The 25,470-nt window shown below is 43.7% G+C and overlaps 1 pseudogene across 1 annotated transcript in view; it reads right to left on the bottom strand.

Moving 5' to 3' along the window:
* Positions 1-200: 200 nt before the first annotated feature.
* Positions 201-25,470, bottom strand: part of LOC311300284 (NACHT, LRR and PYD domains-containing protein 3-like) — a 73,524-nt pseudogene continuing 48,254 nt past the window's right edge. Inside the window, exons 4-15 of the transcript XR_014630315.1 lie at positions 25,106-25,222; positions 18,783-18,899; positions 18,338-18,454; positions 17,508-17,567; positions 15,624-17,425; positions 15,279-15,452; positions 13,085-13,258; positions 12,254-12,427; positions 3,768-3,941; positions 3,288-3,461; positions 1,727-1,900; positions 201-1,025 (exon numbers count right to left, since the gene is read on the bottom strand). The product of XR_014630315.1 is annotated as an NACHT, LRR and PYD domains-containing protein 3-like (transcript). The remainder of the gene's footprint in view (positions 1,026-1,726; positions 1,901-3,287; positions 3,462-3,767; positions 3,942-12,253; positions 12,428-13,084; positions 13,259-15,278; positions 15,453-15,623; positions 17,426-17,507; positions 17,568-18,337; positions 18,455-18,782; positions 18,900-25,105; positions 25,223-25,470) is intronic.

Raw genomic sequence — 25,470 nt, 5'->3', positions numbered from 1 at the left:
GGATCATTCTGTAAAGTTACACAAACAAATGTGTGTGTGATGATCACTGTGGGTTTGTGTCTGTTGATTTTGTTGAATGTGATTGTGTCTGTAGCAGAGTATGTGAGCGGAGTGGAGTGGCAACTATCTTCCCTCCACGCTCCAAGCATTTCATCATTTCATCACTCCGCTCCAGCCCCACTCCGGTGTCACCATTTACCTCTCCCCGCTCCACTCCTCGCTCACTGATATCAGAAACACTGCCCAGTCTTCGCTCCCGGAGGAAATTGCAACTAAAGTATTTATAAGTATGCTTTGAAATCTCGCAAAAGTTCTGCTCATAATATATAAGCATATTAAATGAAAAAAAAAAAAAAAAAAACAATACTAGGAGAATAGTTTCAATGTGGTTTATTGGACAGTGTGCAAAGTTTTCCTATGACATGCTAAGCTTATTATAAAAGTCAAATGTCGTTGCTGCTTTTTGCAGTGCACATTTTGTCTGGAAAGAAGAAAATCAGTTATTTTATCTACGGGCCGCTACATTACTTACAGATTTCTGCTCATTCAAAATCAAATACAGACAGTACTGTAAGATTACATTTGTCTGAATGCAATGCATTGGTGAGAGAGTGATTGCGTGTGTGAATAAGTGTTACCTGTTTAAAATGTGCTTTCACCCGATCATATTCAGTAGGCTTGAGAACTCATGTCCATCGGGGTCATCGTAACCTTCACATTTTTTTCTGATTTGAGTGATCCATCTGTATCATGCTAGATAAATGTGTTTAATGTGTGAATTCTTACTAAAAATGCAGTTCTATAATGGGCCGTTTGCATGAATTGTACTCGTGATGGAGCGGTAGTGGAGCGAGTGAAAACCACAACGCTCCGACTTTTAAAAAATCCACTTCGCACGGCATTCAAAATCACACCGCTCCGCTCCTCGCTCTTCTCACACTCCACTCCGCTCACATACTCTGGTCTGTAGTGGCTCTTTATTCACCATCAGCTAATCCAGAGAAGGTCAGACTAACACCTAAAACCTGTAAGTAAAACACAGACAGTCAAATGTGTAAGACATTATTGCATTATCCACTTTAGAACAACTAAAAGAAACTACTTAGATAAATAAGTGAGAGATTATAATATAATACTGTGATACACAATTGTTAAAGCTGTTTTTGAACATTCAGATTAAGATTTGGCACCTAAATCACCATGAATGATGACCCTTGACCCTTATCTATAACCCTGTATGACTGTCCTCTTTCTATGTCATTGGCTCAGTTTTATTTATGATAAAGAAACTAGAGATAAATATTTAACATTATCTTCTATTGCAATTGACATTCTCTCAAAATACATCATTTATGAATAAAAAGACAATGACAAAAGCAAAATATTGAATTGTTTGAAATTAAAAGAAACTTGAAGATATTTAATTGTTGCTATAAACTATTATAATGAATCAAACTCTTATTAAACTTATTTCTCTTACTCTTTTATTTATAGTTTTCGCTTTACTGTTTTATGTGTTTTCTATCTCATTGTTTGTTTTCTTGGCTTTTGTAAAGCACTTTGGTCAACACCAGTTGTTTTCAAACGTGCTATATAAATAAAATTGTATTGTATATTATTAAGCATTTTTATAGTGTGTAATTCACCATCACAAGGAAAGTATACTAAGAAGAAACAAAATTAACTTTCAATTAAAATATGAACAGTTTTAATCATCACTACTCACTCTAGCGTCTCCAGTTTATAATGTTGATCCTCCTTCAGATCAGAGAGCAGCTTCACATCTGATTCTCTTAGATTATTTTGAGTCAGATCCAGTTTTCTCAGGTGTGAGGGGTTTGATCTCAGAGCTGAAGTCAGAGCAGCACAACCTTCATCTGTAACACCACAATCCCTAAACCTGTAGAGAACAATGACACTCTTCATTCTCTCAGATCAGGATCTACAGCTCAGATGAGTAGAAACTTCACAATCAGATGACAATGATCACACAGCATCATTAACAGGTCCAGTCTGAGGTTCAGACCCGCTTCTACAAACTGCTTGTGCGGGTTAGTTTCCATTTGATAAAAATTTCAAGAATATTCAACAACAGTTTATTTAACGGTGTCCTTGTTACATATGTTACATGTAGCTACCATAGTAATAACAGTAGATTATGCATAATTACATGTAACTAATCCTCAAACAAATCCTAATCCTACCCTAACCCTATAGTAAGTACATGTAGTTGCTTAATATTACTCAGTACTTAAATATATAATATACACTTTAAAATTAAAGCTGCAAGCAGCATTTATCGGGGTTCAAGCATTTAAGGCCTTTAAGGCCTTTAAGCACAAAAGCATCAAAAGTTATTAAGTTTTATTTAGCAAGCATGTAACCACTGACATAATAGATGGAAAAGACCATTTACAGCCAATACAGGCAATTTACCATAGGAAATATATTGTTTTAAAGCTTTTTAACAGTTATAGCGCCACCTATTGTCCGATCTCCATAAAATTGCATGCTTGTTAATGATGTTATGTTACATATGCTAACCAATTTTTGTGAAGTTCTGAGTTTTCATTTATGATTTATATGCTTTTTAGTGTATTTTGCCACACCAATTTTATAAATGACCCTATTACAGCCATAGAAATGCAAAAGTTCAACTTTTTTTCGATAATTATTGATCTAGAGAGTCCAGAGAATTGTCCTAGACTGGTTTGGTGCCGATCGGGTCAAAAACCAGGGACTAGTTCGCAAAAGTAGGTTTCGGACAAAATTCGACAGCAAATTTTTTTTAATTGGAGATAGCCATTTTGTCTAAGAGTCCTCTAAGAGTTATGCACGATTTTGTACTTTTGGTTGCTGTAGCGCCACCTATGGGCCAATCGGGGTCATACTCTGATAGGTTCTCCCCAAAATTGAGGCCTACCATCTGGCCAGGTTTTAAGTCTCTAGGCCTTACGGTTTGGCCTGCACGATGCGTTTTACAAATCCATACAATTACAATAGGGTTTCAGCATTTCATGCTTGAACCCCTAATAAAGTGTAACAGAATATTCATTTTTTATGCAAGTACCCAAAAATCATCAACATATCTGTATATGAACACGGTTGTCACATCTTTACATCATTCAGTCATGTTTAAACTATCATTAATATTGTAAAATGATATCAGACACATTGGAAAGAATATAATGAAAATAGAAACAACAGTCCCATAAGTAATATTACAGTAGATCTTTTTTTGTATGACAATCATTATTTACCATATGAGACATTTTATACAAACTTACCACAGTATCTCCAGTTTACAGTGAGGATCCTGCAGTAGATCAGAAAGCTGCTTGACTCCAGAATCTCCTACTTTATTTCCAGTCAGATACAGATCTCTCAGGTGTGAGGGGTTTGATCTCAGAGCTGAAGTCAGAGCAGCACAACCTTCATCTGTAACACCACAACTACTCAACCTGTAGAGAACAATGACACTCTTCAGTCTCTCAGTTCAGGAAACACTGATATAAATGTTATGATATATATGAATTTCTCCTGAACAGATTTGTATATGAAAGCAGTTGTCACCTCTTCACATCATCCAATCATGTTTTTGACTTGTAAAAACTATTAAAAGTAAAATTACCTCAGAATCTTTGGAAATAATCTTCAGAAGATCAAACATCCTTTTCAGTTACTTGATGGTAAACTTTTTTTGTATATCATTCATTATTTACCACAGGAGAAAAACAGACAATGTTGAGACTTTTATAACATCTTACCACAGTATTTTCAGTTTACAGTGAGGATCCTGCAGTAGATCAGAAAGCTGCTTGACTCCTGAGTCTCCTACTTTATTCAATGACAGACTCAGTTCTCTCAGGTGTGAGGGGTTTGATCTCAGAGCTGAAGTCAGAGCAGCACAACCTTCATCTGTAACACCACAATCCCTCAACCTGTAGAGAACAATGACACTCTTCAGTCTCTCAGTTCAGGATCTACAGCTCAGATCAGCAGGAACTTCACAATCAGAAAGAGAGACTTAATCCACGACACCATTAACAGGTCCAGTCTAATTTAAGCATGATCTTTTTTATTTATATTTTCTCCTAACACTGCATCACAACCATCCGCTGGCTGTGTATGAAACCTCAGAGGCATTTATAATCGACCTGCTCGACACTGTATTATTATATGAAAAGGTAGTTTGGAGAAAGAAATCTAAACAAACAAACAAACAAATAAATAAATAAACAAAGATTTTATACAGATAAACTATAAATTAGTGGTGGGCCATTATCAGCGTTAACGTGAGACTCTTATCGGGCGATAAAAAAAATATCGCCGTTAATCTATTCTCCAAGTTGGTGTTGGGAGCTGGCTCTATAAGACACAAGCTAGGATGACGCAATCTACCCGCGGCCGCGAGGCACCCGGCTGCAACGCATCATATTCGTTGTCATCTTAAGTAAACACGGCTGAAAGTGAAAGCTGGTGAAAAAGATTGGTGCAACATCCATTATTTGGACTTAGTTCGGATTTAAGACGTCCGACGAGCAGCAGCAAACTATATAGACAGAGTGTGTGGGGTAACAGTTCTGTAAGTTAACACACGACTAATCCATTCTACCACCTCAAATTCAAAACGAAACATATCACTGAATACCAGCGCGCGCGTATTATTCCCAATATATCTTAGTGGTGTAGCACATAATCTCTGTCTGCGCCCGATTTTAAGAATCGTTGTTGTGTGTCTTTTTAACTGAAAAGACATCAGTTAGACAATATTCTAATTTTAAATTTGGGGTTTCATAAGCTCCAAGCCATAATAAACATTAGACCTACTTAAGTCTCTGCAGCTAGTGTACTTACATTTTATTTATCTGCAAAATTATGTTGTATACTTACAGTTTTGCACAATATATGTTCTCAAAACTACATACACCCTTTAAAAAAAAAAAAACATTTAACAGTTGTTTAGCAGGGTCTGTGTAACCTGTTCTGAAATGGTTTTATTATAATATATATCGTTATCGCAAGAGGCTGCAATGTACATCACAATAAGGATTTTAGGCCATATCGCCCATCCCTAATTGATAGCCTATAGTAGTTGATAATAACATAGGCCTACCTAATGTTGCCTACGGACGGTAACAGTACAGTAGTAACCTTTTACAGTCTATGAGTAGAACAGCTTTCTCAAGCAGTTTGTGATGCATTTTGGAAACAGGAGATGAGCCCCTGGTCTAATGCGCCACCTGGCTTGAGAAACCCGTTCTCAAAGACTTACTTTATAGTCATTATTTGGGTAGCACACATATTCTGAATGCCTTCGGCAGAATTCAAATGAGCCATTTTAATCTATGCCCACCTCTACTTTAAATATAATAGGATTAAAGATAAAACATTTAACTTGCAATTTATAGTACAGTTAATAATTTTACTGGAAAAACATGCTACCATATGAACAAGGACAAATGGGCTATTTGTAAACCATAATTTTATACATTACTACTATTGATACTTTTTTTGTTTATTTTGGTACATAAACTCAAAATTAAATCCATAAGATAAAAAAAGTATATTTATTATGAATTAGTTTCATAATAGAGTTACAATTCAAGTAAGGATTAGCAGAAGCCATTGCTTATTACAACACTTCTCACAATCTCAATGTACCTTCATTCAGTCTCTCTTTACGTTTGTTTAGTTTGTCTGTTCACCTTTCAAACAACAGAATATGGCCAATTAACAATACATAATCAACAGCTCCTTAAATCGTATATTCAATTACATTTAAAGAATATAACCACCTGTGACATTTCAGTTTGGGTTTGGACTTTCTGTTTATATTTCTGATCAGTTCCTGTGTTCATTTGTTCAGTTTCCCGCCACTCCTTTGTTTCTATGGTTACCGTCTTCATTAGTTATTTTGGTTCAGCTGTGTGTCATTAATTATCTTGTTTTAGAGGTCCTATGTTTGTCTCATGTATATATACCCTGTGTTCTCCCTCAGTCTCTGTTGGTTCTCGTTTGTTATAATGTGGTTTTCTCTTGCTTTTTTCCTTTTAATCTCAGTTATCAGTTTATTAAAAAAGAAATCAGGGGATTACAGTATTAATAGTACTGTAATATTGTTGCCAGAAGGTTTGTTCCCTTTCGTGGTCACTCCGAGTTACGTCGGATGACGACGATTGGGGTTTCGCTTAGAAGCCTATCACCTTCGAGTATATAAAACGAGCCAATGGCAATGAAATGCCATGGGTCTGCGGAATTTGCATAGCGTAACTCCGCCCGCCGCAGGGGGTATATAAGGAAGTCGCTGGCACAATGCAGATATGTTTTCGCTTCGGAGCCGAGAACTTCTCCACTCCTGCAAGCCAAAAATTCTGAGTTATTCTTCTCATCCCTTCGAGACGAGCCTACTCTCCGGTGTTGGTGTGACGGCGATTTCAGCGAGTGCTCACTACCCTGCTGATCTGTTCAGTGATCTGACAGATAGTGTGATTTCTCCCTGTTCGCTTCAACATCCGCGGAGTTTTTCCTCTCACAAAAAGAGCATTGCACGCGGCACGTCTTTTTAAAGATGCCTCGCCCGTGCACTTCTGGTTGTGGTGGCGATGTATTCTTTGCTGATGGGCACGATCTCTGCTTGGCGTGTTTGGGTGTTGATCACGCTAGAGCAGCGTTCGTGGATGACTCATGTTCTCACTGCGGGAACATGACCATCTCCATGCTGCGGTCGAGACTCAATGAGCTCACCAGAGCGAGAGTCCCCCTACCCACACCCCGATCTACTGACTCCCAGAGAGCTAGTACTTCGGCTGGTGGCCGGGGTGACCTGAGGGTGACTGTGTGGAGCACACCGCCGACACGTCCACGGTCCACACACCCCTCTTCAGCATTGGAACCCGCGAGTGTTCAGACGGAAGCCGCTGGTCCCTCTACGGAGGCCCCGCGGATTTCGTTTGGAGCTCCAGCAGAGGATGCGATGTCCATCACTGCATCACAAGGTGGGCATGAGTCCTCGGGAAGTGAGGATTCGGCTGTGTTGCAGCCCCCGGGCGCGTCAGCATTGTCCGAGTCTGATCCCGAGCTGACTGCCATGCTTTCCCGGGCAGCCGCAGCCATTGGGCTCGAGTGGTCCCCGCCACCCGATCCAGTGCGCTCGCGGCTGGATGATTGGTTTTTGGGAGCGGCCGCTGACACTCGTCGCCGCCCAACCCCAATACCATTCTTCCCGGAAGTGCATGAGGAAGTCACGCGGTCCTGGAAGGCTCCCATGTCTTCCCGTGATCGTTCGTCGGCTTTCTCCGCCTTTCCTCCCCTCGATAAGGCTGATGCTTGTGGGTACACTGGGGTTCCCCCGGTGGAGCGTTCTGTCGCGATGCAGCTGTGTCCGGCAAGCGCTTCATCGCGTGGTGATCCTAAGCACCCATCCAAAGCCTGTAGATTTTCGTCTACCATGGTGGCGAAGTCTTACAGAGCGGCGGGACAGGCAGCTGCCTCTTTGCATGCCATGGCCATCTTACAGGTCTACCAGGCCAAGATGCTCAGTGACATGCACGGGGGTAGGACAGATCCAGGGCTCTTTGATGAGCTGCGCGCCGCCACTGACCTCGCTCTCCGAGCGACGAAGGTGACCGCGCGCTCCCTGGGTTTGGTGATGTCCACAGCTGTGGTCCAGGAGAGACATCTCTGGCTGAACCTGGCTGATATGCGTGAGCCCGAGCGGACTCGTCTGCTTGACGCTCCCATATCCCAGGCCGGCCTTTTTGGCGGTGCGGTCGAGGATTTTGCCCAAAAGTTCTCGACTGCCCAGAAGCAGACTGAGGCGATCAAGCACATTCTGCCCCGACGCGCTGCTGCTGCTCAGCCGCCGGTACAGAATCCTCAGCCTGCTCGCCGCCGAGGGCGCCCTCCCACGGCTCCCGCCCCTCCCGCACGGCCTCAGCAGCAGCCTTCACCGGCGCCGCGTCGCGGAGGAAGCCGTAGGAAGGCGCCACAGCCCTCTCCAGCCCCGCGGCCCGCTAAACGCCAGGCTAAGCGGCGCTCCTGAGACGGGCAGCTCAGGATTGGCTTTCTTTTCTCTACAGGAGGTGGTAGCAGGGCCACTCCTTCCCCCGGTGGAGGGCCGGGGAGAATCTTTTGTTCTCCACTCCCCGCTGCTCGTCCCACGACGGGCAGCACCCTAATGTGGTTAAAGAAAGAATCGAAATCCCCAATCCTGAGCCTACAGAGCCAGAGGGCCGCAGTGCGCGCCACCCTCGGGTCCCGCCACTGCCGCCCTCCTCTGTCCCAGAGGTATGGGATGACAGCACGCGCCGCCCACGGGCCACGCTCCTCTCATCCCCCTCTGTCACCAGACCCCTGCCAGAGCACGCCCCCGTGGGACGCGCGCCCTCCCCTGGCCTCCTCTGGCAGGACGCGGTTAATGACCGTGCCCCCGCACAGGGCCGCTATGCCACCCTCGCCGGTGCCGGTCATTCCGCCTCGCTGCCCCACCGACGGTACGTCTGTGGTTCGTATGACCCCGCTGGTGCACTTTCTGGAAGCCTGGCTAGAGCTTCCCAGACTGTCCCGCTGGGTCGCGAGAACCATCAGGCTCGGCTACGCGATTCAGTTCGCGAGATCTCCTCCCCGCTTCAGGGGAGTCCGCTTCACTATGGTCGGTGGCAATGCCCCTGTCATGAGAGCGGAGGTCGCCACCCTACTGGCGAAGGGTGCGATCGAGATTGTCCCTCTAGCCGAAATGAAGTCCGGCTTCTACAGCCCTTACTTCATTGTACCCAAGAAGTCCGGTGGGTTACGGCCAATCCTCGACCTGCGCGTCTTGAACCGCTCCCTTCACAGGCTGCCGTTCAAGATGCTAACGGCCAAACACATCCTCCAGTGTGTGCGGCCGCAGGATTGGTTTGCAGCGATCGACCTGAAGGACGCCTACTTCCATGTCTCCATTTTACCTCGACACAGACCGTTTCTACGGTTTACTTTCGAGGGGCAGGCATACCAGTACGCGGTTCTCCCTTTCGGGCTAGCCCTGTCTCCTCGCGTCTTTACGAAGGTCGTCGAGGCAGCCCTTGTTCCCCTCCGGGAACACGGGGTTCGCATCCTGAACTATCTCGACGACTGGCTGATCCTAGCTCACTCTCGAGACCAGGTTTGCGAACACAGGGACCTAGTGCTCCGGCACCTAGCTCGTCTGGGCCTTCGGGTCAACTGGGAGAAGAGCAAACTCTGCCCCGCGCAGAGGATCTCTTTTCTCGGTATGGAGATCGACTCGGTCGCCATGTGCGCGCAGCTTACGAGCGAGCGCGCGCAGTCACTGCTGACTTGTCTTCGTCAGTTCGAGGGAAAGAGTGCGGTTCCACTGAAACTTTTTCAGAGGCTCCTGGGGCATATGGCATCCGCAGCCGCAGTAACGCCGCTGGGATTGCTTCATATGAGACCGCTTCAGCTGTGGCTCCGCGATCGAGTCCCGAGGTGGGCATGGCAACACGGCACGCTCAGAGTTCCAGTGACTCCAGCCTGCCGTGGCTCCTGGACGGGACGAGGCAGGTTTGAGTACCCTACCACCTGCGGTGGTGGCTACCATCACTTCCGCTAGAGCATCGTCCACGAGACATGCCTATGCGTTGAAGTGGAACCTCTTCGTCAACTGGTGTTCTTCTAAACATCAAGAACCCACGAAATGCCCGATCAGTGTCGTGCTTTCCTTCCTGCAAGAAGGGTTGGAGCGAAGGCTGTCTCCCTCCACCCTGAAAGTGTATGTTGCCGCCATTGCCGCACATCACGACGCAGTTGATGGTAAGTCTCTGGGAAAGCACGACCTGATCATCAGGTTCCTGAGGGGAGCGAGGAGACTGAATCCTCCTCGTCCTCCCCTCGTACCCTCTTGGGACCTCTCAGTGGTTCTAACTGCCCTGCAGAGTGCTCCATTTGAGCCTTTGCAATCAGTAGAGCTTAAGTTCCTGTCTATGAAGACAGCGCTCCTGGTTGCATTGGCCTCCATCAAGAGGGTAGGGGACCTGCAGGCATTTTCGGTTGACGAAGCGTGCCTGGAATTCGGGCCGGCTAATTCTCACGTGATCCTGAGACCCCGGCCTGGATACGCGCCCAAGGTTCCTACCACACCCTTTCGAGACCAGGTAGTGAACCTGCAAGCGCTGCCCTTGGAGGAGGCAGACCCAGCCTTGGCACTGCTCTGTCCAGTACGCGCCCTTCGTGCTTACGTAGACAGAACGCAGTGTTTCAGGACCTCAGACCAGCTCTTTGTCTGTTATGGTGGGAAGCTGAAGGGAAAGGCTCTCTCAAAGCAAAGGTTATCCCACTGGATAGTGGATACCATTGCTTTGGCATACCAGCAGCAAGGTCGTCCGTGCCCCCTTGGTGTGAAAGCCCACTCCACTCATAGTGTGGCTTCCTCTTGGGCTCTAGCGCATGGCGCCTCGCTAACAGACATTTGTAGAGCTGCAGGCTGGGCGACACCCAACACATTCGCGAGATTCTATAATCTCCGCGTAGAGCCAGTTTCTTCTCATGTACTCGCTTCAACCAGCCGGTGCTAGATTCTGCTCAGGTGTCTTCGCTTGCTCGCCATTCCTCTCCACGGACGGGATACGTGCGATTTCTTCTCAGGTGAGTCTCATAAGCTCTGAGTTCCTCCAGCACTGGTTACGTCAACGCCTGAGTTATGCCAATCTCCATAACGCAGCTTTTGCGCTTGACTAGGTGCCTCCATGTGCATGGTTCCCCCTCTGGGCGACCCCCACATGTGTATTTCCACTGTAAGTCTTCTTGTGAGCGTGTGTCTTTCCCTTGGCAAGCCACCTTGCCACCCTGGGGTTTAAAATTCCACCTGCGGCTGGACACCCCAGTGATTTTCCATATGCAGCCCTCTGGGTCATATGTGTATTCTAAGTCCCCCCCATCATGGCTGGGCATAATTGCATATTTCTCTCTGGAGATATGCTTCCCAGTGTACCTTGGTATCCCTGTGTTAAGTAGGACTCCTTCGTTCGTGTTAGTCTCACAACAGGGAGCTCAGACTTACGCAGGGCACTGGAAGACAGCCGAGGTGGCGTGATTAGACTGGAACCCCAATCGTCGTCATCCGACGTAACTCGGAGTGACCACGAAAGGGAACGTCTCGGTTACGGATGTAACCCTCGTTCCCTGAGTGGGAACGGAGACGTTACGTCTTCCTGCCACTTCCGCTGTACCGCTGAAAAACGCCTGGGGCTAGTCTCGGCTCCTCAGCGAAGACATATCTGCATTGTGCCAGCGACTTCCTTATATACCCCCTGCGGCGGGCGGAGTTACGCTATGCAAATTCCGCAGACCCATGGCATTTCATTGCCATTGGCTCGTTTTATATACTCGAAGGTGATAGGCTTCTAAGCGAAACCCCAATCGTCGTCATCCGACGTAACGTCTCCGTTCCCACTCAGGGAACGAGGGTTACATCCGTAACCGAGACGTTTTTGAACTCTGTAATGTAGGGGTGTCCAAACCTGTTCCTGGAGGGTCACTGTCCTGCAGAGTTGAGCTCCAACCCTAATTAAACAAACCTGAACAAACTAATCAAGCTCTTCAGACTGACTAGAAATGTCCAGTTGAATGTGTTGGAGCTGGCTGGATCTAAACTCTGTAGGACATTGACCTCCAGGATCAGGATTGGACACTCATGCTGTAATGGATTATAATATACATGTGAGAAAACAGTTTCAACTTAAATAAATATTTAATGTCCACAAAATTATGCATTTAGTGAAAAGCCGTATAATAAGTGTTATGAATGTATATTATCCCTTAAATGATCATCTTGTTTAAGCTTGTTTGTTTATCTTGGTTCAAATCTAACCCTAATCCTAACCCTTGCTAGAAACAATTTTACTTTGCAGAAGCCTTGAGTTTCGTGATAAGATATTTAAACTAAAATCAATATTTTGAGTCCAGTTATTTACTTATGTGGCAAGTAGGTGTATAATAAGCAGGATAATATACATTAAAACTGTTCTCATGACAAAATAAACCTGACAGGGTGATCAGGACTGATACAGAGGAGTCTTGTTTCGCCCTGAATCCACAACTAGCCACGGTTTATCCATCACATACAAGTATTAGTAAATAAAAACTTTGGAAAGAATCTCATGAATATTAAACAACAAATTATCTATCAGGACAATTTTAGTCTTTTTTAGTTTTTTTTTGTTCATTATTGACCATATGAAAAATGGAGGATGTTGAAACATTTATAAAATCTTACCACAGTATCTCCAGTTTACAGTGATGATCCTGCAGTAGATCAGAAAGCTGCTTGACTCCTGAATCTTCTACTTTATTCCATGACAGACACAGTTCTCTCAGGTGTGAGGGGTTTGATCTCAGAGCTGAAGTCAGAGCAGCACAACCTTCATCCCTAACACCACAATCACACAACCTGTAGAGAACAATGACACTCTTCAGTCTCTCAGTTCAGGGTCTACAGCTCAGATAAGCAGGAACTTCACAATTAGAAAGAGAGACTTAATCCACAGCACCATTAACAGGTCCAGTCTGAGGTTCAGACCCTCTTCTACAAATTGCTTGTGGGGGTTAGTTTCCATTTGATAAAAATTGCAAGAATATTCAATAACACTTTATTTAAAAGTGACCTTGTTACATATGTTACATGTAGCTACCATAGTAATAACAGTAAATTATGCATAATTACATGCAACTAACCCTCAACCAAATCCTAATCCTATCCTAATCCTACCCTAACCCTATAGTAAGTACATGTAGTTGCTTAATATTACTCAGTACTTACATAATACATAATTACACTGTAACAATGACACCTTAAAATAAAGTGTAACCAAATATAAAAAAAATTATGCAAGTACACAAAAATCATCAACATATCTGTATATGAACACGGTTGTAACATATTTACATCATCCAGTCATGTTTATACTATCATTAATATTGTACAATGATGTCAGACACATTGGAAAGAATCTACTGAAAATAAAAGCAACATTTAATTAGTTATTTCAAAGTAGATTTTAGTATGACAATCATTATTGACCATATTAGACATTTTATACAATCTTACCCGAGTATTTCCAGTTTACAGTGAGGATCCTGCAGTAGACCAGAAAGCTGCTTGACTCCAGAATCTCCTACTTTATTTAATGACAAACTCAGTTTTCTCAGGTGTGAGGGGTTTGATCTCAGAGCTGAAGTCAGAGCAGCACAACCTTCATCCCTAACACCACAATCCCTCAACCTGTAGAGAACAATGACACTCTTCAGTCTCTCTGTTCAGGAAACACTGATATAAATGATAATATATGTGACCCCCAGGGGGCGCACTCAAGCACACAATTTGAATACCTAAGCTAGAAAACCCAAACAGCGCTCCCATTCAAGCTATCTAGACAGGTTATGTCCAATAAAATAACAGAAATGGGACTGATGTACTCAAATATAACTTTATTAAACACTAGAAACAATAATATGCTGATTGGCAATCAGAGCAGGCAAATGTTCCCTGTAGGTAGCAGTGGAGAAAATTCTACAATAAAATAAGTCACAGTGAATAAAGTCTCATAGTAGATGAGTTACAGTGTATAAAGTCTCATAATACATAGACTACAGTGAATAAAGTTGAATAAATAGATACTGTTCACATACACACACTCCAACACTGCAAGAGACACTTCAAACCAAATAGGCCGTGCACACACACTAACACGGCATTTCACATTTCACACTAGTAAACACTGCAAAATAAGCACTGTCCCCACAGGAGATATTGCACAATGCCCATAGGCCGAATATGGGGGTATAATGATTGCCAAACAAACAGAAAAAAATAATAATTTAATTAGCAGGCTACCACTAGTAGGCCTCCACCCTAGGCCCACCTAGGTCCAGTGCTGCGTTCCAGTCCAAAATTGTCATGCCCTTCACTCGCTAACTTCCCTCCATCTCGTTCACTCAGAAGTACGTCATCGCTTACGATGCACGAGTGCCCACTACTGTTGGAGACTGCAATGGGCTGAACTGGAACACCCTAAGCCCTTGATCACTTGGAATCAGCTAAAGAGTTGATTTATTATTTACATTTTTTCCCTTTAAGAATTTGTTTAGTGTAGCATCCAAATGTACATAGGTGTGTGTGGGTTGTTTTAAATTAAAAAATATATACCGGTATAATTAATATATCATAGAGTTGTTTGTTGTGGTGGTGATTAGATGAGATTTGTGGTGACGTCACAATCGTACTGCATTGTGGGACACATATAGGTGCCTGAAGTGAACATATGAAGTAGACTCGCTCCCTCTGTCAAAATCGAGGGAACGAGGGTCTGTCCATATAAACTTCCCTCGTCCACTTCACGAAGTGGAACGTACTTCAAAATGGCGACGAGGATTCCCCCGAGGGGAAGTGCTTAGGGAAGTTCGCAAGTGTGTGTCTTAAAAGTGGACTGGAACGCAGCACTGGTCCGCACAGAACGGTGGTGGCAGATTTCCAAGGCACACACAAACATCCAAAGAAATGAAAAATAAAACAGAATGATTAAACCCAGGAAATTCAATTGCTAGTTGGACAGACGAAAGCAATCCTCGTTTTTTTAAACCAGCCTAGATAAGTTAGAGCTATATGCACCGTACCAATGAAGTTTAATGGTGTGGATGACTAATAGCTGTGCACACTCTTGCCAGCGTTGCTTGTTGCTGAAAACCCGTGTAGAATCACTACTCGCTATTATGCAAGCAAAGTTTCTGTAGTTTCTGTAAACTCGTAACTGTGTGTACCATTTACTGGTCACAATACGCACAGACGCCAGGCCGAGGTTCTCCCGTTTGCACAGCTGATACTCCAAGAGGCTCCCTCTTCAACTCACACCACACTAATGTTCTCCTGTCCATGACTCGCGAGACATTTAAAGGGACGTGTCACTTATGCCACCTGATCCAAATAATCAGTGCCAGTGGGCAGGCCTTCAAGCTACACTTCCCATCTCAACCACCCTACCCCTTACATATATATATATATGATTTTCTCCTTTCTCCTCAACAGATTTGTATATGAAAGCAGTTGTCACCTCTTCACAGCATCCAATCATGTTTATAACTATCAAAAACTATCAAAAGTAAAATTACCTCTAGCTTTGTAAAGAATCCACTGAATATTAAACATCCTTTTCTGTTACTTTTTTTGTATATATTATTTTTGTATATCATTCATTATTCACCACAGGAGAAAAACAGACAACGTTGAGACTTTTATCAAATCCTACCACAGTATTTCCAGTTTACAGTGAGGATCCTGCAGTAGATCAGAAAGTTGCTTGACTCCCGAGTCTCCTACTTTATTCAATGACAGATCCAGTTTTCTCAGGTGTGAGGGGTTTGATCTCAGAGCTGAAGTCAGAGCAGCACAACCTTCATCTGTAACACCACAATCACACAACCTGTAGAGAACAATGACACTCTTCAGTCTCTCAGGTCAGGAAACACTGATATAAATGATCAGATATATATGAATTTCTCCTTTTACAGTATTGCTTAGCTATGAAAGCAAATGCTAAACTCAAAAATGTGATCATGTTTTATCAGTGTAATGATTGTTGTCTGTGACTTACTGAACTGATCTGGATTCTTTTACCACAGGCAGCAGCTTCTGAAGAACTTCATCTGCTGTATTTTGTGCTCCAATAAAATGTTTTAGCTCAAAAACATCCATCTTCTGCTCTGATGTCAGCAACACATAAACCAGAGCTGACCACTGTGAAGAGGAGAGTTTGGTTTCTCCTATTTTTCCAGATTTCAGATAAGCTTGGATCTCCTGCATCAGTGAATCATCACCCAGTTCATTCAGACAGTGGAACAGATTGATGGATCTCTCTGGAGAGCGATTCTCCCTGATCTTCTGTTTGATGTACTGAACTGTTTCCTCTTTGTTGTAGGAGCAGCTTCCAGTCTGTGTCAGTAGTTCTCGTAAGAGAGTCTGATTGGACTCCAATGAGAGACCCAGAAGGAAACGCAGGAAAAGGTCCAGATGTCCATTCTTACTCTGTAAAGCCTCATCCACAGCTCTCTGATGCAGCTCAGATAATGAATGATATTTTAAAAAGCTTACAACCTTATAAAACAGTCTTTGTTTGGTGATTTGCCCAAACACATTTCTGTTCTTGTTTGTAAAGTGAATGTGTGCATATAGAGCTGCTAGATGTTCCTGGATGCTCAGGTGAACAAAGCAGAAGACTTTCCCCTGATACAAGCCCAACTCCTCTCTGAAGATCTGAGTGCACAATCCTGAGTACACTGATGCTTCTGTCACATCAATGCCACACTCTCTCAGGTCTTCCTCATAGAAGATCAGGTTGCCTTTCACAAGCTGCTGGAAAGCAAGTTTCCCCAGTTTGAGAATCATGTCTTCATCTTTCACTTTCTTCTCATAGTCCTTCTCATGTTTGATGTTGGTCTGAATGATCAGGAAGTGTGTGTACATCTGAGTGAGAGTCTTGGGAATCTCTCCTCTCTCTGCTTCACTCAACATCTCCTCTAAAACAGTGGCTGAGATCCAGCAGAACACTGGGATGTGGCACATGATGTGGAGGCTCCTTGAGGACTTCAGGTGTGTGATGATTGTATTGGCCAGACTCTGATCACTGATTCTCTTCCTGAAGTATTCCTCCTTCTGTGGCTCATTGAAGCCTCGTACCTCTGTCACTCGATGGACACACTCAGAGGGGACGAGATCCGCTGCTGCTGGTCTGGAGGTGATCCAGATGAGAGCAGAGGGAAGCAGATTCCCCTCAATGAGGTTCATCAGCAGCTCGTCCACTGAAGCTGATTCAGATATATTACACAGTTTCACATTGCTCTTAAAGTTCAGAGACAGACGGCACTCATCCAGACCATCAAAGATGAACAACACTTTATATTCACCACGGGATATTTCAATTTCTTTTGTTTCAGGGAAAAAGACATGAAGAAGTTCTGAAAGATTGAGTGTTTTGTCCTTCATCAAGTTGAGCTCTCTGAAAGGAAGTGGAAAAATGAGCTGGACGTCCTGATTCTCTTTCCCTTCAGCCCAGTCCACAATGAACTTCTGCACAGAGACTGTTTTGTTTTCCCAATGCCAGCGACTCCCTTTGTCAGCACAGTTCTGATGGGTTTGTCTTGTCCAGGTAAAGGTCTAAATATGTCATTGCATTTGATCGGTGTGTCCTCTGTTGCTGCTCTCCTGGATTGTGTCTCAATCTGTCTCACCTCATGCTCATTATTGATCTCTCCAATTTCACTCTCTGTGATGTAGAGCTCTGTGTAGATCTCATTCAGGAGTGTTGGGTTTCCCCGATTTGCTGTTCCTTCATACAGACACTGAAACGTCTGCAGCAGATCTGATTTAAATGTGCTTTGGACCAGTTGAGAATCACAACTAAAAGAAAAAATTAGATTAGAAACATTAATTAAATAAGTAAAAGTGATAGTAAAATATCTTTACAACAGAAATGTTGTACCTCAGAGTAGATGACATGTGGCTTCCTGTAAATGTTTCTCGAGTGTCCGTAGACTGTTCACTAATTATGGACAAACATGGACAGAAGAGAGACAATACAACAGAGTCGAGAAAACAGAGACAAGAATTCATATAGAGTCATTCTGTATCGTCTCAACCAGAGGATCCTGGGCAAACATGTTACTTTTGATTTATTTATTTGATATATAAAGAAATTCAATGGGACTCTGAAGCACCTTTTATATATTTTTTTTCTCATAGTTTGTATGCCTGTAACTCAAAACGTATGAAAGATATCTCAATATCCTTTTAGATTTTGGTTCCTAACAGACTTTTCTTTTGATATCTTTTTTTAATAATATTTTTTAAAGCCATCTCAATGTGGCTCCATGTGCAGATTGTTGAATTTAACTAAATTGAATTTCTCAGTGATCAAAAACCAAATGTGGGTCACTTTGGATAGATCTAATACTTGTATTTGAAGAGGAATGTCTGAAGAAATAATAATGTTGAAATGTAAAAGGTAAAAATGTACCTTTATTCATTCATTTAAATACAATAATTGAAAACTCATTTAGACTCCCCTCAACAAATTAGTGGATTCATCAGTAAATAATTGTTAATGGCATATAATACAGTTTTTTGATGCTCATCACTGTTTATCATTATTCAGAAAAACAAAACAAAAAACAAAATAAAAAAAATTATCCAGAAACTTCTGAAATTTGGTTGATTTGACACAGAATTACCCTATAGTTGATTTTACATGTAAATAAACCTCTCATAGAGATCTATGTATCTATCTATCTATCTATCTATGAAATGTTGTACCTCAGATCAGTTGATGAGTGTTTTCCCTCAAATTTCACTGGCTGTCTCATAGACACGTCACTCATCATGGACACACAGCTGGACTCCGGTGAGATTGATCTGTCACCCTTAAACTGACTTTAATAGAATAGAAACAAAAGAACAGAGACAAGAATTCTTAGACTATATTACAGTACATGTAGATCAGGGATGGGCAACTTCTATACTGGAGGGCCACTGTCCTACAGAGTTTAGCTTCAACCCTAATCAAACACACCTGAACAAGCTAATCAAGGTCCTCAGGATTACTAGAAAATTACAGGCAAGTGATTTTTTCAGGGTTGGAGCTAAACTCTGTAGGACAGTGGCCCTTCAGGACCGAAGTTGCTCATCCCTGATGTAGATAAACCTCACATAGAGATCTATGTATCTATATATGTATCTATCTATCTATGAAATGTTGTACCTCAGATCAGTTGATGTGTGTTTTCCCTCAAATTTCACTGGCTGTCTCATAGACACGTCACTCTTCATGGACACACAGCTGGACTCCGGTGAGATTGATCTGTCACCCTTAAACTGACTTTAATAGAATAGAAATGAAAGAACAGAGACAAGAATTCTTAGACTATATTACAGTACATGTAGATAAACCTCACATTGTAACGCTAGGTTCCCAAATGAAGAAGAAGATCAAGCAGATTCAAATAACAAGAGGATTTATTCCAAACATGTTAAGCCAACGTACGAAACACTTGACACAAACAATAACTGACCGTGAACACAGAACAATGAGGAACTTAGGGTGCTTTCACACTGGCAGTTTAGTTTGGAATGGGGCACGGTTCACATGAAAAAAAGCTAATGTGAACGCTGTCATGTGGACCCGGGTGCGCATTGGTGTACCGAACCCAAGACTACATGGAGGAGGTGGTCTGAGTTCGGTTGCACTCAAACCGTGCTGTGGTTCGCATGAGTATGAAAGCTGCGCATTTTCTCAGGAAGTAAAGTTACTTGCGCATTTTAGCTGATTGTGATGTATTTAGTTAATTAAAACACATGTAAAGGATGACCGTGTTGATGATTTACCTTGGATGCGAGCAAGAGTGAGCCTGCAGTGTATTTGTGCATAGCGCGTGGAGTCAGAGCAAACAAATTAATGGAAATCCACTGTCTCCTCAAGAGTGTGTTTGCAATCAGCAGAAAGCCAAACGTGACACACAGTAAACCTGTGTGTAATGATGAGGCAGTGTCGTTGAGATCCATTTGCAGTATCTTTATTGGTAATAGTAAACGTAACACAAACAGGAAGGGGTCAATCACCAGCAAAGTATATATCTGAGGCAGTCCACAATCGTAGTCGATGGGCAGGCAGATAATCAGGGCAGGCAGCAAACAGTAAAGCATAAATCCAGTCAAACGAAGCAGGGTCACAATGGCATGAAGCAGAGGGTCAAAACGAGTAGAACAGTCCAGGATCAGTAAACCAGGAATCAGTATAAACAGGGAAAATGCTCAGAAATGTCAACCAGGGTGAAACAAGACTTCGCAATGAAGCAGTGGAAAAGTGCTGTATAAATAGTCTGGGTGATGAGTAGCAGGTGTGCAGATAATCAGTCTGGGTGATGAGTGGCAGGTGTGCAGATAATCAGTACCAGGCACAGGGTTATGGGAAATGGAGTGAAAATGTGTAATTTTAATATTTGGGAGATAGAGCCCTCTGATGGCGAGTGGGAGGAACCACAGAGGCTTGATTCGTGACAGAGCCCCCTGGCTGTGAGTGGCTCCTGACTCAAGGAGGTGGTCGACGCCGGGGTCTTCCTCGAGCTCGAGGGGCTGGTTTTCCCAGATGGGTCCTATGAAACTCTGGAGTAAGAGATGGGTCGAGAATGTCCTCGGAATTGAACCAGAACCTCTCTTCCGGGCCATACTCCTCCCAGTCCACGTGGTAATGGAGAACTCCTCCCCGTCGTCTGGAATCCAGGAGTTCCTGCACCTGATAAGCCTCCTCGCCGTCTATGATGGGAGGGGGTCCCTGGTCACTGACTTCCTCTTCTACCTCCCCTCTTGGACCACCAGCAGGCTTGAGCAAGGAAACAAGTGGGTGAGATACGGTAACTAGAGGGTAAAGCCAATTGATATGAAACAGGAGTAATTTGCCTAACTATTTTGAAAGGACCAATGTACCTAGGACTGAGTTTTCTGCACGGCAGCCAAAGACGAAGGTCTCTTGAAGAGAGCCAGACCCATTGACCAGGAAAGTATGTAGGATTGGGACGATGGCAGCAATCAGCTTGTTCCTTTTGTCTTCTAATAGCTCATTGTAGATGGACATGGGCTTCGTTCCAGGTAGCTTCACTTCATTGTAGCCAGTCATTGATTGCGGGAAGTTCAGTGGACTCTCCTGACCATGGGAATAAAGGAGGCTGGAAGCCGAGGACACATTGAAAGGGAGTCATGCCAGTAGAAGATTTGCGGCGGGAGTTCTGTGCATACTCAGCCCATAGTTGGTAACGACTCCAGTCTGCTTGATTCTGGTGACAGTAGGATCTTAGAAATTGTGTGAGTTCTTGATTGAGGCGTTCTGTTTCACCGTTCGATTGTGGGTGATAACCAGATGTGAGACTGACATTAATGTTAAGTTGACAGACACGAGAGGTGAATTGGGGTCCTCGGTCTGAAACGATGTCCTCAGGTAAGCCATAGAACTGGAACACATAACTGCATAGCTGTTCAGTGGTTTCAAGAGCCGTGGGCAGTTTGGGTAAGGGAATGAGTCGACAAGCTTTGGAGAAGCGATCTATTACTGTGAGTATGGTGGTGTGGTTTTGGGAATTGGGGAGATCGGTGACAAAGTCTATTGCGATGTGAGACCAGGGACATTGAGGAATGGGTAATGGTTGTAGTAGTCCGGCTGGTGGTTGTTTGGAGGGTTTGCATACATTACAGGTAGAACAGTTCTGGACAAAGGAGATAGTATCTTTCTGCATGGAAGGCCACCAGAAGCGATTTGTGAGGAGTTGAAGGGTGGCTGTGATACCTGGATGGCCGGAACTGAGTGATGAATGAACGTGTTGGGTGACCTTCTTGTGTAAGGGTGGTGGAACATATGTCTTGTCGGGTGGACAGTCTGGTGGAGGTGGATCTGATTTGGGCCTCTGTCAATTCTGTAAGAATGTCCCATTGAACCGGAGGAAGGATGAGAGTGGGTGATATGGTGGATTCGTCGGATGGTTGTTAATGAAATGATTCATGTTGCCGAGAGAGAGCGTCATCCTTGATATAACGGTTCTTGAGGTCTTGGAAAGCCTGTAAAGCTGCTGGTGACCAGATTAATCTTCGTCCTCCTCTCTTTGTCATGGATATCAGGGGAGCTGCGATTGTACTGAAGCCTTTTATAAATCGTCTGTAGAAGTTAGCAAATCCAAGAAATTGTTGCAGCTCTTTGATCGTGTTGGGTTTGTGGCCATTTTAACACTGCCTGTACTTTACTGTCATTCATGGCAACCCCTTCTGGATTGATTACGTACCCAAGAAATAATACCAAAGTTTGGTGGAACTCACATTTCTCTGCCTTGGCAAATAGTTGCTGAGAGATTAATAGTTGCAGATTCCCTCTCCAAGGGAATCTGAGTAGATGAAGATGTCATCAATATAAATAACCCATCTGTTTACCATATCTCGGAAGGTGTCATTGATGAATGCCTGGAACACAGAAGGACTATTGGACAACCCAAAGGGCATAACCAGATATTCATAGAGCCCTGTAGCAGTAGAGAAAGCTGTCTTTCATTTGTCACCATCTCGAATACGAATGAGGTTGTAGGCATTTCTGAGGTCAAGTTTAGTGAAATATTTGGCTGAGCGAAGTTGTTCGAGGGCTGCTGGAACTAGCGGAAGAGGGTAGCGATACTTGACTGTTATTTCATTGAGCCCTCGATAATCGATGCAAGGGCGAAGACCTCCATTCTTCTTACTGACAAAGAAGAAACCGGCTGAAGCTGGTGAAGTGGATGGTCGAATAAATTCCTTAGCTAATTCCTCTTCGATGTATGACTTCATGGCGTCAGAGTCTGGTTGTGATGGGGGAAAGATGCAACCTTTGGGGGGCGTTGAACCTGGGATGAGTTCAATGCTGGAATCGCTGGATTGATGAGGTGGAAGTTGAGATGCTTTGTTCTTGCTGAAAGCTTCTTGAAGGTCGGAATATTCAGATGGAAGGTTTGGGACAGTATTTGTTTCCTGAAGTACAGTGACAGATTGAATAGGAGTGGGAGCGATGGATTGAAGACAGTTTTGTTGACATTTATCAGACCAATGAGTGATTTATCTATCGGTCCATGAGATTTGTGGGCCGTGTTGTTGTAACCATGGAAGACCCAGAATTATGGGATGGTTAGGTGACTGAATGAGGAATAGCTGAATGGTTTCTGTGTGTACGGATCCTGTGTGTAGTGTAACATTTCTGGTAGAGTAAGCAACATGACCTGCACCCAGAGGTCGTCTGTCTTGCACTGCCACTGCCAACGCAGATTCACAGAGTATTAGGGGAATGAGATGAGACTGGGCAAAGTCATTGTCATAAAATTACCTGCTGCTCCTAAATCAATCATGGCCGTGGTTATCACGGATTTGCCAGAAAACATTAAAGTCACGGATAATTTGACATATGATGAAGAGCGAGAGATAGAGCTTGGAGAACTTACAGCAGTGGTATTTCGAGGAGATGGTCGCTTGGGACAGGATGCTTTAAGGTGTCCTGGTTGACCACAATGCAGAAAGAGGCTCTGTTGTATGCGTAATTTTCTTTCTTCAGAAGTGATGCGTGTAAGTCCGATTTGCATGTGTTCAGGATCGTGCTCGTCAGGAGATGTTGTGGTGTGATAAGCCAGATTCCTAGTGGGTCTGCGTGATCGAATCAAATAGTCAACGTGGATGGCCAGATTAATTAATTGATCCAGAGTTGCTCCTTCATCGCGACAGGCAAGTTCAGATTTGAGCTCCAGATATAGACCATTGCGGAACAGTAACTTTAAAGTGGTTTCAACCCAGTCAGTTTGTGCTGCCAACGTGCGAAAAGTGAGAGCAAACTCAGCCGCCGTTCTCCCTCCTTGTCTGAGATGTAACAGATGAGCACCAGGACTCTTTCCTTCTTCTGGATGATCAAACACTTCACAGAATCGTTGTAGGAAGACAGAGAATTAAGAAAAGAGAGACTGACCACCGTTCCACATTGCTGTTGTCCAATCCAGAGTGCGGCCAGTTAATATTGTACATACAAAGGCTATTCGACTGGCGTCATTTGGGTATAACAAGGGTTGTTGGTCGACAAACAGGGAACACTGAAGAAGGAATCTCTTACACTTGGCGGGTGACCCATCGAATTTCTCAGGAAATGTGAGACAAGGACTCGTGGTGGTGTTACTGGATGTGGGCATGCTGATTGTTGGGCTCGCTGCAGAAGTTGCAGGTGAACCGGTTGCTGGGTTTGCTGCAGATGGGTTGGAGTTTTGTGATGGTAAATCGAGGTTCAGTAGCGAGGTTACCAGTTGCTCAGTAAGGGATGTTAGGCGTTCTAGTTGTTGCTGTTGTGCAATCAGAATGGGCTTTATGCGCAGCTGCACTACTTCCTGAACTTCAGCCAGCTCCTTTGTTTCCTGTCTGCCATTATTGGACAAACTGATTAATCCAGGTGGTCAGGCACACCTGAATTAATCAGTTTGTCCAATAATGGCAGACAGGAAACAAAAGAGCGGGCTGAAGTTCAGGAAGTAGTGCAGCTGTGCATAAAGCCCATTGATATCTTGAAGCAGTGGAAAAGTGCTGTATAAATAGTCTGGGTGATGAGTGGCAGGTGTGCAGATAATCAGTATCAGGCACGGAATTATGGGAAATGGAGTGAAAATGTGTAATGTTAATATTCGGGAGATGGAGCCCTCTGGTGGCGAGTGGGAGGAACCACAGAGGCTTGATTCGTGATGCTGTGCTGTTCACTCAGCTGCGCATAATATCACCAAATTAATAAAAAAAACGAATAAATTGAACCGCGTTCTGTTTTCTATCATGCGCCGTGCACGTTTGTGATGATGTAAGATGCACGCAAATGCACCAGGGTTCGATAGAATCAAGTTGAGTGTGAAACCAGACAAACGCTGCGGGGGGCGCCGGGAACAAACACGCTCGGACTCGGACCGCAGCAAACAAACCCAGTGTGAAATCACCCTAAAATACACAGATGAATAAGGAAGACAAGGTGATAACAGCTGAACATGGTGAGTGATGATGATGATCGCTGGCAGGTACGGTTAATGGTGGAGTGAGTGCAGGTGTGAGCCGGGGGGGATGATGGGACATGTAGTGAAGACGGAGACTAACAGGTGACCGTGACACACATAGGAGAATCAATCCATCCACCTATCTTTTACCATTGCTTTTAAATCTGTTGTTGTGTTTGTGTTTCTCAAAAAGTGATGTAGTTGTGTTTAGTTTGGTTGAGTTTGACAGTATTGTTCTGGTCCAGATTATCAGTGTTTTGTGGTTCAGTAGATGTTAGTGAAACATCAGAACTGAAGCTCTGGATCAGCTGTGAGAGGAGACCTGATCCTGTGCTCGACTCCTGCTATTGCAGCGCTTTATAATAGTGTGAGTCTCTGAGTTTTACATGCTTACACAATATCATCACCCACTTCTGCATTTTGATAATAAGTGGATATTTGCCAAATTATGCCATACATGCATTATTTGTGTGTGTCTGTGGTCTCTCTGTCTGTCTAAACAAAAATGTTGTACCTCAGATCAGTTGATGTGTGTTTTCCCTCAAATTTGACTGGGTCTTCCATAGACGAGTCACTCTTCATGGACACACAGCTGGGCTCCGGTGAGATTGATCTGTCACCCTTAAACTGACTTTAACAGAATAGAGATAATAGAGACAAGAATCAATTTTGGATGATTTTACATTAAAAAAAATTCTACATGAGAAGGTTGTCTATTAAGACAGTGTGTTGAAGAGTGATGAGACTGTCCAAAGACAATGTCATATATCATCTAACTGTCTACTATATCTGTGTGTCTCTGGACAGTGTTTAAAGACCCTGAGTGACTCCAACTACTGTATATCCCGGCACCAGAATATGATGTATACGGTTAGAAGA

This window comes from Rutilus rutilus, assembly GCF_951802725.1.
Source record: "Rutilus rutilus genome assembly, chromosome: 11".
NCBI lineage: Eukaryota > Metazoa > Chordata > Actinopteri > Cypriniformes > Leuciscidae > Rutilus > Rutilus rutilus.
This window is presented reverse-complemented; position numbering and strand designations above follow the sequence as displayed.